Source organism: Canis aureus, chromosome 13 (assembly GCF_053574225.1).
Source record: "Canis aureus isolate CA01 chromosome 13, VMU_Caureus_v.1.0, whole genome shotgun sequence".
Lineage (NCBI taxonomy): Eukaryota > Metazoa > Chordata > Mammalia > Carnivora > Canidae > Canis > Canis aureus.
Window position 1 is genome coordinate 38206778 of NC_135623.1, and position 17688 is coordinate 38224465.

General features: G+C 35.5%; 1 long non-coding RNA gene across 8 annotated transcripts in view; it reads left to right on the forward strand.

Annotated features, from left to right (window-relative positions):
• Window positions 1-17688, forward strand: part of LOC144282289 (uncharacterized) — a 168407-nt gene that overhangs the window by 130371 nt on the left and 20348 nt on the right. For 2 of the 8 annotated variants that reach the window (XR_013350684.1, XR_013350685.1), the window contains one exon: window positions 16705-17683. The exons of the other annotated variants lie outside the window; for them this stretch is intronic. This is a non-coding gene — a long non-coding RNA (uncharacterized LOC144282289). Of the gene's footprint in view, window positions 1-16704; window positions 17684-17688 lie in introns of those variants that run through there. 8 annotated transcript variants of the gene reach the window in all.

A 17688-nucleotide genomic window follows, 5' to 3' on the forward strand; every position in this document is an offset into this window, starting at 1 on the left:
TTACAGATTTAGGGGTTCAAAAGGGTAGAGTGGTACATGGGTTTAAGAGGAGGGCTTTTCCTTCTCTTTCTAAGAGATGGACCTCAACACTGGAGAGGTACCTTGGAGTGTGGGCAAGAGGCAAGGGTCCCTTGTTTAGACGACTACAAATGGAAATGTGACTGAGGCCCTTAGTGTGATTGCTAAACAGGGTTAGACACTCAGAGCTGCTTGAAATCCTCAGGATCCTGGGGGACTGTTCCTTGGGGTCTCAGTGATTATCAATTTAGTCATGCACTATTTTGTGCTATGTGTGGTTTTACCTATTGCATTCTTTTTAATTCTGCATGAATTTATGTCTCATCTTCTCCTTGAAATAGATTCATATTTCCTGAGGTGGGGGAAATGCTTTTCTTTTAAGGTTGTCATACTTCCTGGACTAAAACACAGTATGTTGTAAAGAGTAGATGCTCAATATGTTTTTATAAATTTATTTTTTTAATGAGTAGAGCCACAGAGGAGACCATATTGTAAATTTTTAAATTATACTTCGCTGTGTATATACAAACAATAGTTTTAGGACAGGAGCCCAATATTCTGTTTTTAATCTTCATGTGCTAATATTTTATGTTCAGGAAAAAGAATGGGACAGAAGAAAATTTCTACAGCAGATTAGAGATTTAAGTTGAAATGAAATATGAAGTGCATTGTGGTATCTGCCATGTATATTTATCTTTTTCTTTTTTTGCTTGCCTTTTTTCAATATTTTACACAGTCCAGAGAAGTTGGAGAGTTTGAGCAAAACCGAGATTACTGGTTCCTTTGAAGATTCTTTTCTTCCCTAGCAAATGGTTTCTATCAGGCTTTTAGCAATTAAGGTACCACAAACAATTTTGTATAAATGTCTTTGCTACTATATTCTCCACAAATCAAGCACATTCTTGGAGCTGAAAAGAAGTAAGAAGGAAGGACACTGTGGCAAGCTAGAGAAGCCATCTGTTTCATCACAGGAATTGAACTTGATACCCAGATCAGAGATAATTTATTTATGGTAATGACTCTTCTCCTAATGTCCCACGTAACATTTTGTCCCAGTGGTAGCCACTGGATCACTTCTAATTCAAATCTTTTGGAACTCGACCCCGTAACCTTTTCTGCACAAAGGAAATAAGTGTTCAATGAGCACAGCATAATAAGTGGACAGAAGGAGTAAAATTCTTAACACAAATATTCCTAGAATGATTTAATTATTTTCCATCAGAGTACCCTGTTCCCTCAGACATGTTATTGAATAAGATAAATATTAATAAGGAATTTTACAAACAGATTTGATCATTTTATAAACCCTCTCTGGGAATCTGGAGTATTATTGACATTTGTCTTTTATTTTTCTCTTTTCCTTAATATTAAAATAGCATATATCAAGTCTCATAATTGACATTTCATTCTTCCCTTTCTCAGAAGAACTTGGATATAATAATATCCAGGAATCATAATTATGCTTTCACTTTAAAGAACATTCTGTCTTTCATTGCTTGTAGAAGTTTACATAAATACAACAAATATCCTTAACTTTAGTGAGTATAAAATGTATTATTTGATGGAACATTTATGTTTCTCTTTCTAGAACATAATAAAAAATTATTAATATCAACTACCAAGCACCTTATGTTTAAAAAAATAATAATCTACACAGGATTGAATTACTATTTTTTCAAAAAGTTATTCTAACCCAGGACTGGCAAAATTGATATTTTAAGTGAAATCATAGTGGACTTTCACCATACACCTCACTTCATGAATACAGTAGTTTAAGAAGATGAACTTATAACTTCAACTCTTTCAAGTCTGTAGAATTATTACACATTAGGACTTTATTTTAAGGTTAGCAGTAAATTAAGTAGTTTATTTTATGTCTTATTAATAAATAACCCAAATTTTCTGCTAGAAATGATAAATGAATAAATACTTCCCCATGCTGGCAACTTTGCTGCTCCTTATAATATAAAATCTATGTTAAAATCTTAGTGCCAAAATTGCTATAAACCAACTGTCATTCTGCTTGATTCTGTAGTACCCTAATGAAGTGCCGTAAGCACTTGAATCTTCCTATTTTGCTTAGTGAATACTTAAATGGATTTTTAGACTGCTGAATAGCTTTGAAAGAACTGAGTTTCTTTATTTTCCAAAGCAAAATACTCTTCCCTCACCTTAACAGACATCCACACAATTAAAAAGCAAGCCAAGCCATCAAGATGAGCATTCAGAAGCAAAGGGGAAAATGATTACAAAATTGCTATTTATTAAAATAGGCAATTATATTTCAGACTGACTTGCTGAAAGAGCTGCTAATGTATTACGTGCTAGACCACAGGGGAAAGAATTTTAGGATTTGGAGAAAAAGAAATGCTTGTTACTTTTTTTTCAATAAAGCAGGTGCATGTCGAATAACTCACTTAAACCCCAGCCCTAGGAGACATGTATGGTTCTCATTCTACAGTTGAGAAAACTGCAAATAAAAGAATTGCAGTGACTTTTCCAAGGCCGCACAGCTGGTGGGTAGCAGTGCTAGATCACCAGTTTAGTCCTTGGGACTCTTGATGTTCTTATTTGCCACTATCCTGAGTCTTTCTCTACACCTGGAGGAGCCCTACTGGAACATGGGTCACTGTGGTTAACAAAGAACCCAGTGAACCAAATTGTAAGGCCTTGAACAACCTCATTGCCTAAGTGTTGGATAGTTAGTTAGGCTATTGACACTCCGGTGTGTGGGTTGTGTGGGTTGCAATATGTTTCTCCTTCAGGCCTGTCAACAAGAATGTTATCTGAAGTCAGCAGGTCAATTACTGCACTGAGCAAGTGAAAGAGTATCTGCCCTATATCAGCATGCATGCTTCCTTGACTTTCTATTTGACAGTATTTACTGGAAGTGACCACTGCCAGAAATGTAACAAGCCTTTTCAATGATAAAAAAAAAAAATAAAAAAAAATAAAAAAAAAAAACTCAACAATTTAACATAGAGCTTCCACTCATGTCAAAGGAAGTTTCAACAGTGGCCTGGTCCCACACACACTGTAATCTCCTCCACACGTTCCAGTAAAGCAAGCCTCTCACTGCTATAAATTGTCTTAATGGTTTATGCATTTATTTACTTTTCTTATCAGGTCTATACACGTCATCCACATTTTAAGAAAAATGAACTGGACACGATTTTTACCCTTGGTGGAATTCAAAATATGTCTTATATATGGCTGCATTACACACCTGCCCAGAACTCAGTGGCAAAACAACCACTACCACCATTTTATCATATCTCAGGATGAGTGGTAGGAATTCCTGTTGGCCTGGCTGGGTAACCTGGTGCCATGAACACATTGATTGGGGAAACATAGGCAGCTAATGCGTGGTCTGGTCTGCAGGGTGTATGAGGGCTCTACTAAAATACTGGCACCTTGCTGGAAACAAGTGGGAACACGGGGTCAACTGTGTCCTTCTGTTGTTTCCATGTAGAATCTCTCCATCTGTGCTCTCCAGCCAGGGATTCAAACTCCTTGAAGAACAATTAAGGGCTGAGAGAGGGAATGAAACAATGGCCCCAGGTAGGATGCTGAACGCCTTGTCTATCTCTTGCAACCCTTCTCACAACTGTAGTTAAAATGATTGTTGATCCATTGTTTCATGTCAGTTCTGCAGCTATACTGTAGCTTCCATAGCACCAGAATCTTGTTTGACTTGATTCTGCTGTTTCCTGAGTACTTATCACAGTGTCCAGCACACAGGAATGATACATATCTGATGAATAAATGAATGAATAAAGAATTAATTCAGTATAGATGGTCTAACAATGGTAGTAGAAAAGTATGGTATTAGCTATTAATTGCCTTTTGAACAGGGTCACTTTTGAGATAGTATGAACCACTTATTAAATATTTTTCATAATAAAAATGTTAACCTTTATTGAGGATTTGCTGTATTTCAGGTTGGCTACAAAGGTAATTTCATTTATTCTTAACAATAACCTCTGTAGGTGAATATTATTACTTTCACGTTATAAATAAGGAAATTATAACATCCCAGAAGGCTAAAGTGACTAGTTTAAAGACAGAGATATTCAAAATAATAGAACCTGGACTTCCATTGGGATGTGAGATAATTAGTGTGTGTTAGAGGTGAGCTTTAATATTATATAGTCCAAGTAGTCAAGTGCAAACCCCTGAGGGTTTACTTTCTACATCCTTAACAACTCTCTGCATCAAGAACTGAACCCACTGAGTTTAGAAACTTTTGCCCTAGTTGATTGAAAATATAGTAGTTTGTCTATATGGGGCAGTTAGAAGAGGCTTGGCAAAGTCTCAGGCCTAGGAAGATGTCCATCTGTTGTACATTCCCCAAGGCAGAATTCAGTGGAAGACCCACATCTAGAGAGAGGACAGAAAGAGCCCAACAGCCCATGTGACTTGTTCTAACAATACATCTACAGGCTCTGGCTTAGCTCTTCTGAGTTTGCAGGCACAGTAACTCACAGTGCCATGTGGTACTGATGCTAATTTTCTCCTCTCTCACTGGTCTTCTGTGGTGGACCTCTGTAACATTTTGTTTCACCCTCGATGCTCACTCCAATCCCCAACTTCCTAACCCAGTGGATCATCTTCCAGGAGTAAGAAGTGAGGTCACATCTTCCTTTTCATTTTCTTCCAATGGTTTTGTTATAACACAAAATTTATGTTCTTTCCTTGGGCTGTCTCTTGAGTCTCAAAAGCCTATTATTTTAGACTTCATAGAGAGTTGACTATTTCTTTATTTTTTCATTCCTACTATAGTAATTCTAATTCTCTGCTAAGCAATGTGGGTATTTCTGACTGAATAAGAGAAAGGTTTCATTTAAGAAAATGAGAAGAAGCAAAGCATTACTGTTTGAAGATGCTATCTGGTCCTGTGTGTACCATCGCTGACACAATCTATTAAGTTTGTTTCTGAATGTTATTTTATAGCTCCTGACTGACACCTGTTTAGCAATATTTTATTAGATTTCCTTAAATTGCTATATTTTAATTTAATAAAACCATATATGTTTTATTTTTATCACAAAATACCAGGCTACCTTTCTTTGGTATAAAATATTGAAATTTGTTTGGAACTACAAACGCTAATGAAAGCAGTTCAGTTGACTATTATTTAAAGGAAAATGTATCAATTTCTCTTATTCTTTTCCTTCTCTACCTTGTTCTTCTGTGTTCAGAAAAATCCATGTTTAGAGACATTAAGTGGGGCAGAGCAGGGTTGATGTCTAAGGTGGTGATAGAAGAAGTACATTGGGAAGGCTCTTAGTGGCCTACAATGGGATGTCAGAGCCTAAGTGACTTCAGAAAGCCTCCACTGATGAGGGCTGCTGGATGTTGAGTGTGAGAGTCTGAGATGGAGAGGAGGGTATCCATGTGAAGTGGAGTGTCATGGTCTAAGTAGGAGGGAGACTCTACCGACATTGGGCTATATATATCAGTGCACAGGGACAGAACCCAAGAGGAGTTAGGAGGTCATTCGTGCAAAAGAGCAGAAATAGAAGTTATATACCACTGGATTGATTGAATGAATGAATGAATGAATGAATGAATAAATGAATGAATAAAGGATAATGTTAGCCATGTAATTCACTGTCAGAAAAGGAAATAACAAACTTTATAGAGTGAAAATTAAAATAAATCCCTGTAGTGTTAGAGTCATTTTATTATATTAGTCTGCTAGGGCTGCCGTAACAAAAATACCACTGTGGATGGCTCAAACTATAGAAATTTATTTTCTCACAGTTCTAGAGGCTAGAGGTTCCAGATTAAGATATGGACAGATTTGTTTCCTACTGAGGTCTCCTTCCTTGGCTTGCAGATGGCTGCCTTTTCATTGTGTCCTCACATCATGGGCACCCCTCAGTCTGTGGGACATGTATGTCTTAATTTTCTCTTTTTCTAAAAAGCCAGTAAATTGAATTAGGGTCATCCATATGATCTCATTTACTTTAATTACCTCTTTAAAAGCTTTACCTTCAAATACAGTCCCATTCCAAGGTACTGGGAAATAGAACTTTAACATATACATTTGAGAAACATATACTTCAGACCATAGCAGGTATCAAGTATTCAAGTGAAGCCATGATTCTTTCTATATATGTATATATATATAATCTATCTCCGTCCACTGAAAGGGCCTGGGATTAGTGATACTCCAATAGCCATCAGCACACATAGCATTCAGATCTTGGCTACTAAATACCATTCCCCACTTAAAAGATCTAGCATTCTTTGGAGAAATGGTCAATTTAAGATCTGGGATAGGGAAATACGATGATGTCAGAAACATATGAAATGCTCAAATAGTGATGGGAACATATAAAAATAGAAGGGTGGATTTATATTTCTGGTATGGCAGAGCAAGATTCTACTGAATCAATGGTCTCAAAGATTACTATAAACACTGGAAAAAATAACAAATACACAAACCAACTAAAATGAAAAATCAAAATAAAAAATCCTGACAGAAGATTCTGGAGGATAGTCAAAATTTGGAAGAAAAGTGAATTTCTTGTTCTAGGGCCTTTTAGCCTGAGATTAGTCAAGCTTCATGAAATGAGTGCCAAACAGGGCAGCTAAAATTCCAATCATAACCATAGTCTGTCTGGACTGAAGGACAGAGTTTGGACAAAATGACCTGCTGGAAAATAGGGGGTAAAGGGATAAGCTGTGAAAATTAAACAGACAGAGAGAACCCAGAATTATGTACACAAACTGCAAAAACCTCTAGCTGAGTTTTAGCAAATGTAAGGACAAATTTCAACTTAAAAAAAAAGAACTGAAAAAAAAAAAACAAAAAGAAAAATAAAAGAACTGAGCAAAATTTGAGCTGTTTCCCCAAAAATAGTTTACATTTTGAATCCAACCAAATCAATGGTCTACTAAAACAAACGAACAAAGTAAGTACTCTTTGCAAAAATATAATAGAATCTACAATATAATATCCAGACTACAATCTAAAATTAGCCAACACTAGAGTCCCTGGGTGGTGCAGTTGGTTGAGCTACTGACTCTTGGTTTCAGCTCATGTGGTGATCTCAGGATCGTAAGATGGAGCCCCATGTCTTGCTCCATGCTCAGGACTTTGCTTTCCCTTCCCCTATGTTCATTTGTTTTGTTTCTTAAATTCCACATATGAGTGAACTCTAGGAAACAAACTGAAGGTTGCTGGAGGGTGAGGGAAGGCATAATTGTGTGATGGACATTTAGAAGGGCACTTGATGTAATGAGCATTGAGTGTTTTACGCAACTGATGAATCACTAATTCTACCCCTGAAACTAATAGCACACTATATGTTACTAACTTGAATTTAAATAAAATCTAAAAAAAAAAAAAACCAAAAAAAAAAAAAAAACCCAAAAAACAAAAAACAGGCAGAGGACCTAAGTAGTTATTTTCCCAAAGATATCCAGATGGCCAACAGATACATGAAATGATGCTCTACATCACTCATCAGGAAAATGAAAATGAAAACTACAATGAGATATCATCTTACACTTATCAGAATGGCTAAAATAAAAAAGGCAAGAAATAATTGTTGGTGATGATGTGGAGAAAAAGGAACCCTCATGCACTATTGGTAGGAATGTAAATTGGTGAAACTATTGTGGAAAACAGTATGGAGCTTCCTCAAAATGTTTTAAAAAGAGAAATTCTTCAAAGTAGCCATTGAAAATTGTAACATTACATACAGAGGAGCAAAAATTCGAATAACTGATTATTCTTCACCAGAAACTATAAATCTATAGAGACCAAGAAACAGCAAGACATATTTAAAGTTGTCAAGAAAAAGAAAAAAGAAAAAACTTTCCACTTACAAATCTATATCCAGAAAATATCCCTTAGAATTATAATAACATACTTGTGCTATAATAATTATATATATATATATTTATATATATACATACAGGCTTCATGGTGTAAACAACAGCAAATTATTTTATCACAGTTCTAGAGACTGGAAATAACATTACAGCTTTTACTATAAAACTATACAAGATCAGAAGAGACTATTATGAACCACTGTACACTAATTAATTGGATAACTTAGAAGAAATGGATAAATTCCAATGTATAACTTATCAAGACTGAACCCTAAAGAGATAGAAAAACTGAACAGATTAATAATGAGTAAGGATATTGAATTACTAATGACAAACTTCCTCAAAACAAGAGCCTAGGACAAGATAGCTTCGCTGATTAGTTCTACCAAACATTCGGATAATAGTTAATGTCTGTTCTTTGTAAACTCTTCCAAAAAAGTCAAAGAAGAATGAACACTTCGAAACTCATCTTAGAAGGTCAGAATTACCCTGATGCCAAAGCCAAATAAGGACACTATTGGTAAAGAAAATTATAAGCCAATATTTATAATAAACAAAGATGCAAACATTTTCAGTAAAATACAAGCAAACCAAAATCAAGGAAACATTAAAAAGTTCATAACATGTGATCATGTGAGATTTATCCCTGGGATGCAAGGATGGTTCAACATTTTCAAATAATAAACTTGATAACACCACATTAATTGAATGAAAAATCATGATCATCTCTGTAGATTCAGAAAATGCATTTGACGAAATTCATCATTCCATGTTAAAAACTCCCAACAAATTAGTATGGAAGGAATGAATCTAACATACTAAAGACCATTTGTGTGCAAATCAACAGCTAACATCATACTCAATAGTGACTAGCTGAAAGGTTTTTCTGCAAGATTGAGAATGAGACAAAGATGCTGCTTCAATTCAACACAGTACTGGAAGTCCTACCCAGAGGAATTAAGCAAGAAAAACAAATAAAAGGCATCCAAAATGGAAAGGAAGTAGAAAAATTGTCTGTTTAAAGATGATATAATCTTGTAGAGAAAATTCTAAAAATTCCACCAAAAAATGACTTGAGCTCATAATCAAATTCAGTGGAGCTGAGGGATGTAAAAATCAACATACAAAAATTAATTATTTTTATATACTAATAATGATCTATGAGAAAGAGAAGTTAAGAAAACAATCCTATTTATAATATCATCAAATAAAAATAAAATATCTAAGAATAAATTAAACCAAGGAGGTAAAAGATCTATACACTAAAAACTATAAACTGAAGATACAGATAAATGGAAAGACAGTTTGTACTTATGGATTGGAAGAGTTAATATTGTTAAAATATTGTTCATACTACCTACAGTGATCCACAGATTTAATGTAACCCCTATGAAGTTCCAATGGCATTTTTCAAAGAAATAGAAAAAAAATCCTACAATTTTGTACAGAACCAAAAAAAGACCCTGAAATGGCCAAGGTAATCTTGAGAGAGAACAATAAAGCTAGAGCTATCACATACTTCCTGATTTTAAACTACATTAAGAAGCTAACATAATCAAAACGATAGGGACTGTCATAAAAATAGACTCATAGACCAATGGAAGATGAAGAGAGAGTCCAGAAATCAACTCACATATATATGTTTAATTAATCTTTTTAAAATATTTACTTATTTACTTATTCATGAGAGATTGAGAGAGAGAGAGGCAGAGACATAGGCAGAGGGAGAAGCAGCTCCATGCGGAGAGTCCCACATTGGACTTAATTGGGACTTATTGGGACTCGGGGATCATGCTCTGAGCCAAAGGCAGATGCTCAACCTCTGAACCACTCAAGTGTCCCTGTTTAATTAATCTTTGACAAGAGTTCCAAGAATACATACTGGGGAAAGATAGCCGTTTCAATAAATGGTGTTGGGAAAGCAGGATATTCACATACAAAAGAATAAAATTGGACTCTTATCTTTCATCATACACAAACATTAACCCAAGTGGATTAAGGACTTAAATATTAGCCTTGAAACTGTAAAACTCTTAGAAGAAAATATAGAAAATAAGCTGCTTGACATTGGTATTGACAAAGATTTTCTTTTTGAATATGATACCAAATGCCCAGGCAATGAAAGCAAAAATTATCAAGTGGGACTATATAAAACCAAAGAGCTTCCACATGGTAAAAGAAATTAAAATAAAATGAAAAGGCCATACACAGAATAGGAGAAAATATTTTCAAATCATATATATAATAATACCAAAATATGTAAGGACCGCAATTCAATAACAGGAAAGCAAATAACCTGATTTAAAAAATGGGCAACTTACCGATGGCCAGCATGTATATGAAAAAGTAATCAACATTATTAATCATCAGGGGAATCCAAATGGGAACCTATTCACCTTAGATCTGTTAGAATGCTTATTGTTCAAATGAAAAGAACAAGTGTTGGTGAAGGTGGGGAGAAAAGAGAACACTTTTGGAAACAAATGTAAATTACTGTAGCCACTATGGAAAACAGAATGGAGTTTCCTCAATAAATTAAAAATGCAACAACCATCTGATCCACTAATGCCACTTCTGGGTATATATGCAAAGAAAATGAAATCAGTATCTCAAAAGGATCCCTCCATGCCAGTTTTCATTGAAGCATTATTCACAATAGCCAAGATATGGAAACAAGCAATGGATGACTAAATAAAGAAAATGTGATGCTAAATGAATAATCCAGACACAGAAAGACAAATATTGCATAATATTACTTCTATGTGAAATATAAGAGGTTGCACTTAGGTAAACAGAGAATAGAAGAGAAGTTGCCAAGAGCTGTGGGGGTGGGGGGAATGGAGAAATGTTGACAAAGTGCACTGTGTTATAAGAGGAGTAAGTTCTAAAAAAATAACAAAATAAGTAAAATAAGGGTCACTTGGGTGGCTTAGTTAGTTAAGCATCTGCCTTCAGCTTGGGTCATGATCCCGGGGTCATGGGATCAAGCGAGTCCTGTGTTGGGTTCCCTGCTCAGTGGGGAGCTTACCTCTCTCCCTCTTCCTCTGCTGCCTCCACCCCCACTTATGTTCTCTCTTTCTCTGTCAGATCAGTAAATAAAATCTAAATAAATAAATAAATAAATAAATAAATAAATAAATAAAATGAGTGAGTTCTAGAGACTGAATGTAAAGCATGATGACTACAGTTAATGATCATATATTGTGTACTTGACATTTGCTAAGTGAGGAGATCTTAGGTGTTCTCACCACAAAAAAAAAATTAACTATGTGATGTGATATGTTAATTAGCTCCATTGTGGTAATCATTAGACAAAGTATACTTTTATCAAAACACCAAATTGTACACCTTTAATATACATAGTTTTTGTGTATTGTATCTCAAAGAAGCTGGGGAGAAGAGAATTAAACTCTAAACTGTCCCCAAATTTTCAGTTCTCAGAAGTATATAACCCTGGTAGTAGACTGGGGAGCTAGGAAGGACATTATGGAAACTGAGTCAGCAATGGTTTCCACAGACACATGACATCCACGCCTCAAACCAATCTCTAATCTCCCTTCCCAATTCCAACATAAAACAGTTTTAGAACCAAAAAAAAGTAGCCTCCGCAAGGTCTTTATCTAAAGAGGACTCCTTATTTTATTTTTTATTTTTATTTTTTAAAGGTTTTATTTATTTATTTATTCATGAGAGACCCAGAGAGAGACAGAGACACAGGCCGAGGGAGAAGCAGGCTCCCTGCGGGGAGCCTGATGCGGGGCTCCATCCCAGATCTCAGGATCATGCCCTGGGCCAAAGGCAGACGCTCAACCACTGAGCCATGCAGGCATCCCAAGTCTCCTTATTTTAAAATGGGCTGAAATAATTAAACTTTCATTAATGTAATTTTTTTCATTCAGAAATTTGGAGTGGTGCATTTTTATTAAGCAACCACAACCTGCCAGGCACTGTTCTAGGTCTTGGAAATCCAACTAAAAGCAAAACTGACAGGCCCTTACCCCATGGAGATTAGAAACTAATAAGGGGAGAGAGATAACAAACTAGCAGACAAATTATTATTATTGTTGTTGTTGTTGTTATTTTAAGAGCTCATGTGTTATATATTATGAAGTGTAAAAGATAACACCAAGTAATATCTGATTAAGACAAAATAATGAAAGGGTCATGTAAGACTAGGTGACCACTTGCAGCAAACGTATAAAAAACTCGTGTGCCAGGCCCTGTTCTCAGCACTATATATATATTTGATATTTGACCTATGATACAAATTATGTGAAATAGCAAGTTAAGGCAAGTTTTTGGAGAAAAGATTCCAAGTTCAGGGGGAAGAAAGAGCACAGAGTCAAAGGCAGCAAGTGACTTAGCATGATTGAAAACCAGAAGGTGACGATAACAGGTACTGGATCATGCGGGAATTCGGGAGGTGGAGAGAAGAATCTGGACTGCATTCTAAGTGCGCTGGAAACAACGACAGAGTTTCAGGCAAAGGAGTGATATGATTACATTTACATTAAAAAAAAAAAAAAGAAATCAGGGACCCCTGGGTGGCTCAGTGGTTGAGTGTCTGCCTTCCCACCCAGGGTTTGATCCTGGGGTCCTGGTATCAAGTCCCACAAGGGGCTCCCCACAGGGAACCTGCTTCTCCCTCTGCCTGTGTCTCTGCCTCTCTCTGTGTGTCTCTCATGAATAAATAAATAAAATCTTTTTTAAAAATATCAATCTGAGCAGTTGGACAAACGGAGTAAAGGGAAATAGGAGCACAATGAGAGTGCGGAATCAGGAGGGGATTGCTCTGGTCCAAAGAGTAGACGAGGGTGGCTTGAAATCCAATGGTTATAGTAGAATATGTGGCTGCCCAGGACCTGTTTCTCCTCTGAATCGCCATAACGTGTTGTTTATACCCAAGCCTGTACTATTCTAATCCTTTACTCCAGTTTTGGACTCTTTTGGTAGCAGGGACTAAAGCTTACTCATCTATTTTTTCTCCTGGTTTCTGGGCATATTCTATATGGTGGATCATCAATGATTCTTATATTCAATCAAAATAAACACAAATATAATATCCTCCGAGTGTACCTATACTTTTACATGCAAACATACGTAGTGTATTTGGATAACAAAAATTCAGAAAAAAAAAGTCGTGTTTTAAGCTTTAGATTGCATAGATTTTTAATTTTTTTTAAATTTGGCTTCACTTTTCTTTCCTTTTATAATACTGCCAAGTGTGAGGTTTAAATCTACTTTTGAGTTAAACCAGTACAAATAAAGCTTCAAGCAATTTTTAAGAGGAGGAAGAATTTTTTTTTTTTTGCTGTCTCATAACTCAAAAATAACTGAGCCAATTTAATTCACTCTTCCTAAAGTGGGGGCTTTAGGGGAGGAGTGGTAGAGATAGAATGTAAAATAAAAAAATAACATCTCTCATAAGACTAAGCCTGTAAAGTTTCAAATCCAAACAAATGTCTTGAGATGTTGTAAACAAAGATGGAAGCTGAAAAGAAAACTCCTTTCACCTTTCAAGGAAAGCTTCTGCAGTGTGACATCAAAGGTCTTAAACCAAGATATATCATTTGGGTTTTTGGAAGGAAGAACATTTCAAGAAAACACTGCTTGAGGAAGACTTATGAATATATATCTAATACATCCTTGGTGAGAAAAGATTGTGAGAACAGATTGTGGAAAAAGAAATATGAGAACAGCAGAGGTTGAATTTAATGATCTATATTTGTGCTCATTTTTTTTCTTCTCTTCTGATTATAACTTCTCATCATATTTCCTATCCCACTTCCAATAAACATCCCATATACAATATGGTTGTTTTGTCCTCTGTGGTAAACATCACTCTATCAATACATATATACACACACCCAGGAAGCAAATCACATGAACTTCATAATATTTAGACACACATAATATTTAGATCTTTTTCAATTTCTGAAGAAGTGAGTTAATAAAAGGAGAATACAAAGGAAATCTTCAGCCCTGTGAAGAGTGCTGTGAAGAAAAAGCTGTCCACGAGGATGTGAGCAAACGTTTGGCCGAACTGGAGAAACAGGAAGGAAGCGCTTACTGGAGATTTGTGTGAGGGATTGTGTGTGGGGGAAACGGGCCAACAGCAGCTGAAACAAACCCCAGAAGAGGTTTGAAATGCTGTGTTATCAGTGGTCTCTTCGTCTCCCATCCAAGTCACCTCATTGTCCCTGATAACACATCATCTAGTGCACACTTTGAGAACCCGTTCTAAATTAAGCAAATTTCTCCTTGTAAAGCTAAGTTACGCCAGAATGTGTCTTCCTGCATCTTCTTCAGATATTGTCAGCAAAACCTCTAAACTAGGGGAGATTTCTTTGTTACAGATTTTCTTGGAACTGAGTTCCCATCCATCTGAGGATGTACCTCAGCTTTTTACGTTTACTACCATGACTACTTGATCAATGCCTGCCTCATTTGCTCAACTAGTGGACTGACACCTTATAAATAGTTGTTGAATGAAGTGAGTTTGTGAGTTGAATTTCCTTTTTTTTTTTTTTTTGTGAGTTGAATTTCTTACCTAACAATATCTGATATATATATATAGTTTATTTCCCATTCTATATATATATATACTTATATATATATTTATATAGTTTATATATATTTATATATATATTTTATATATATAGTTTATTTCCCAGGAGTTTTAATTAATTCTTTTTCTACCATATGACCAGTGAAATTTGAAGAAATAAAATAAATCAAGAAGTTTTTTTTTTTAATCAAGAAGTTTTAACAGAATATATTAATGTTTATATTTGTTAAATCGAGAGTTGGATTTACACATATGGAGGATAGGGAGGTAGGGAGCTTGTCTTTTCAAGTGCCTGCATAATACACCAAGATAGACCATATACCCAACCATGGAACAATCCTCAACAACATAAGAAGTTGAAATCTTACAGAATGCATTTTCCAAATACAATGGAATCAAAGAAATTAATAACAGCAAGAAAACAGGGAATCCTCTAGATTCTTTGAAAGCGAACAACACATGTCTAATTAATCCATGGATCAAAAAAAAATCTCAAAGGAAATCAACACATGGATCTCAAAATGGATTATGAGCAATGCAGACATCTTTCAATGGGCATAATGGTTAAACTGTAGGGTATCTGTACCATAGATGCTACTAAGCAATGAAAAATAGCAAAGTATTCTCAACTGCCGAGATCTCCAGGGAATTATGCTAAGTGAAAAAAAAAAATCCTCAAAGGTTACATACTGTGGGATTTTATTTGCATACCATTTTTAAAAGAGAAAATTATAGAAATGAAAACCAGTCTAGTGATTAGCAGGGATCAAGAAAGATACACAGGTAGGAGGGAAATGAATGTAGATCTCTACAAGCATAACATGAGGGATCCTGATGACAATATTTTGCACCTTGGCTGTATCCATAGCCTGGTTGTGATGGTGCACAGTGGTCTCCCCTACCCCTGAGGGATGCCTGGAACCCCAGATAGGCCTGAACTCTGTATCTACCATGTTTTTTTTCCTGTATATTACCTACCTATGATGAGGTTAATTTATGGATTAGGAACAAGACCTAATTAAGATATAGAAATATTATAATGATATACTGTATTCCAAATTAGGTATATACGATGTCTCTCAAAATATCTTATTGTACTGTACTCACTCTTGCTCTTGTGGTGACACGAGATGATAAACCACAGAGGGGATGAGATGAAGAGGGATGATGACACAGGCGTTGTGACACAGCATGAGGCTACCACTGACCATCTGAGGTTATGTCAGGAGGAGGATTGTCGCTTCCCGACTGAGGTTGGCCATGGGTAGCTGAAACCGTGGACAAGGGGACTTCCATACTATGTTTTAGAAGAGGCTCTCATTGGAGGAAACTCAATAAAGCATACGTGCGAGGACTCCGTATTATTTCTTGCAACTAACTACATGTGAATCCACAATGATTTCAAAGTAAGAAAGTTTAATAAAGTGACTGATAGGTAGAATTATTATTTTCATTTTTAATAAAGGCAATTGAGGTAGACCCAGTTTAAGTAATTTGCTCATTGCGAGAGTATTAGGTGACAGAGCTGGGATTTGAAGCACTTGGGCTTTGAGGTCAGAATTCTTACTCTTCACCATAATACTGTACTGCTTTTACTTTTTCCTGGCTGCATGTGGTCCACAAATAAATTGCCTGATTACCCAAATTACGTTTCACAAAATAATCCTGTAGCATTCCAAGATAACCAATGTTGAGCAACAAGCATCAAGCATCCTTATTTTACATAACTTGTGAAAGGCCCATATTCAAACTCTCATAATAATAATAATTATGACCATAACAAATATATATGACCTAATAAGTATGTACAACATTCAATTCTTTTTATGAACTAAATTTAAGTGGCAATTCTAATTCAAATTGTACGCAATTGCTTATAAGGGCTACTTGTTTTTTGTTGTTGTTGTTTTGTTTGTTTGTTTTAATCAGAGTGACTCAGAAAAGCTCATGGTTTTCAAAGAAATGCTTGGAAATCAACATAGTTTATACAGGTCTCAATTCAGTTAAAGAAACCATCTCAATTAAAAACCACCATCATATAAAATCTATCTTAATTCGTAGACCATTAACAGGATTGATTTTTTTAGTTGTATTGTGACAGCAACCCCACATTAAAGATATTATGACCAACATGATAGAAGACTGTGAACTTTCTGTGAACAAAATTTTAAGATATTCTATATCATTTTAACTTGATAGAAGTGGTCATAATTATTTGACTTTATTTCCTTAACTTCTCAAGCATTTTTTTTTTCATTTTATTCTCATAGCCTTATGAGGAAGAGAAAATACACTCAACTACACATGGTGGATGAAGCAGCTGAGGCAGAGGGAGAGGAAAACTAATGTGTCCTGCCCTTCTAACCAAGTCTAATAATTTCATTTGGGAGAAAGAAAGAATCCTTATATATTGCCATAAAATGGAGACAAAGTAATAATTCGATATAATCTAAGGGAAGAGTTATTAGCATATAAAGCTGGTCCAGAATCATTTATTGAAGCACACCAAAAATGAGAGGTTGCAATCAGCGATAAACTGTGTCTTTCTGGATTTAGCAAACAGTATAGTGCAGAGGTTAGGAACACAACAGTCTTCTGTATCAGATTGCTCCTAGGTTTTAATCCCAATATGATTATTTTCAATAGGTACATTATGTAATCTTTGTCTGCCTCACTTTCCCAGAGAATTTAATGGAGAAAAATGCAACCACACGTGGTTATGGTAAAAATGAACTGGGTTACTTTATATAAAACCCCTAGCAGAATTCCTAGCTTAGTGCAAGTGCTCACACAGCTGTAGAAGAAGCAACTGTTGGAAGTCATCACTGAACACGAAGAGTTTTTTTAATGGATGAGGGAAACGGTTATCAGTAGGAGCTCTACCTGTGACAGGTGCTTTATATTTAGTATGTCTCTAACTCTAGACAAGCACATCCACACACCTCAAGCTTACAGTTAAAGAATGGGCATTTTGCCCACTTTTAGCAAGGTATTAAATAAGTTAAAGCATATACAAAGGGCTCCCAAGAGCTCCTGACACACAGTACCTATTCAGTAAGTGTTAGCGCAGAGTGAAGAAAAATTAGAACACGTTCTGCTGGCCATGAGAGCACATTATACATCATAGGGTCATTACAAATTAGCCGTGTTTTGTATTTGGCTTATAAACCATGTGCTAAGAATAGCAAATATCTATACACAAGTGGAAGCTCCTGAGTAAAATGTAAGGGCCTTTAAGTTTTCTTTAATAATCA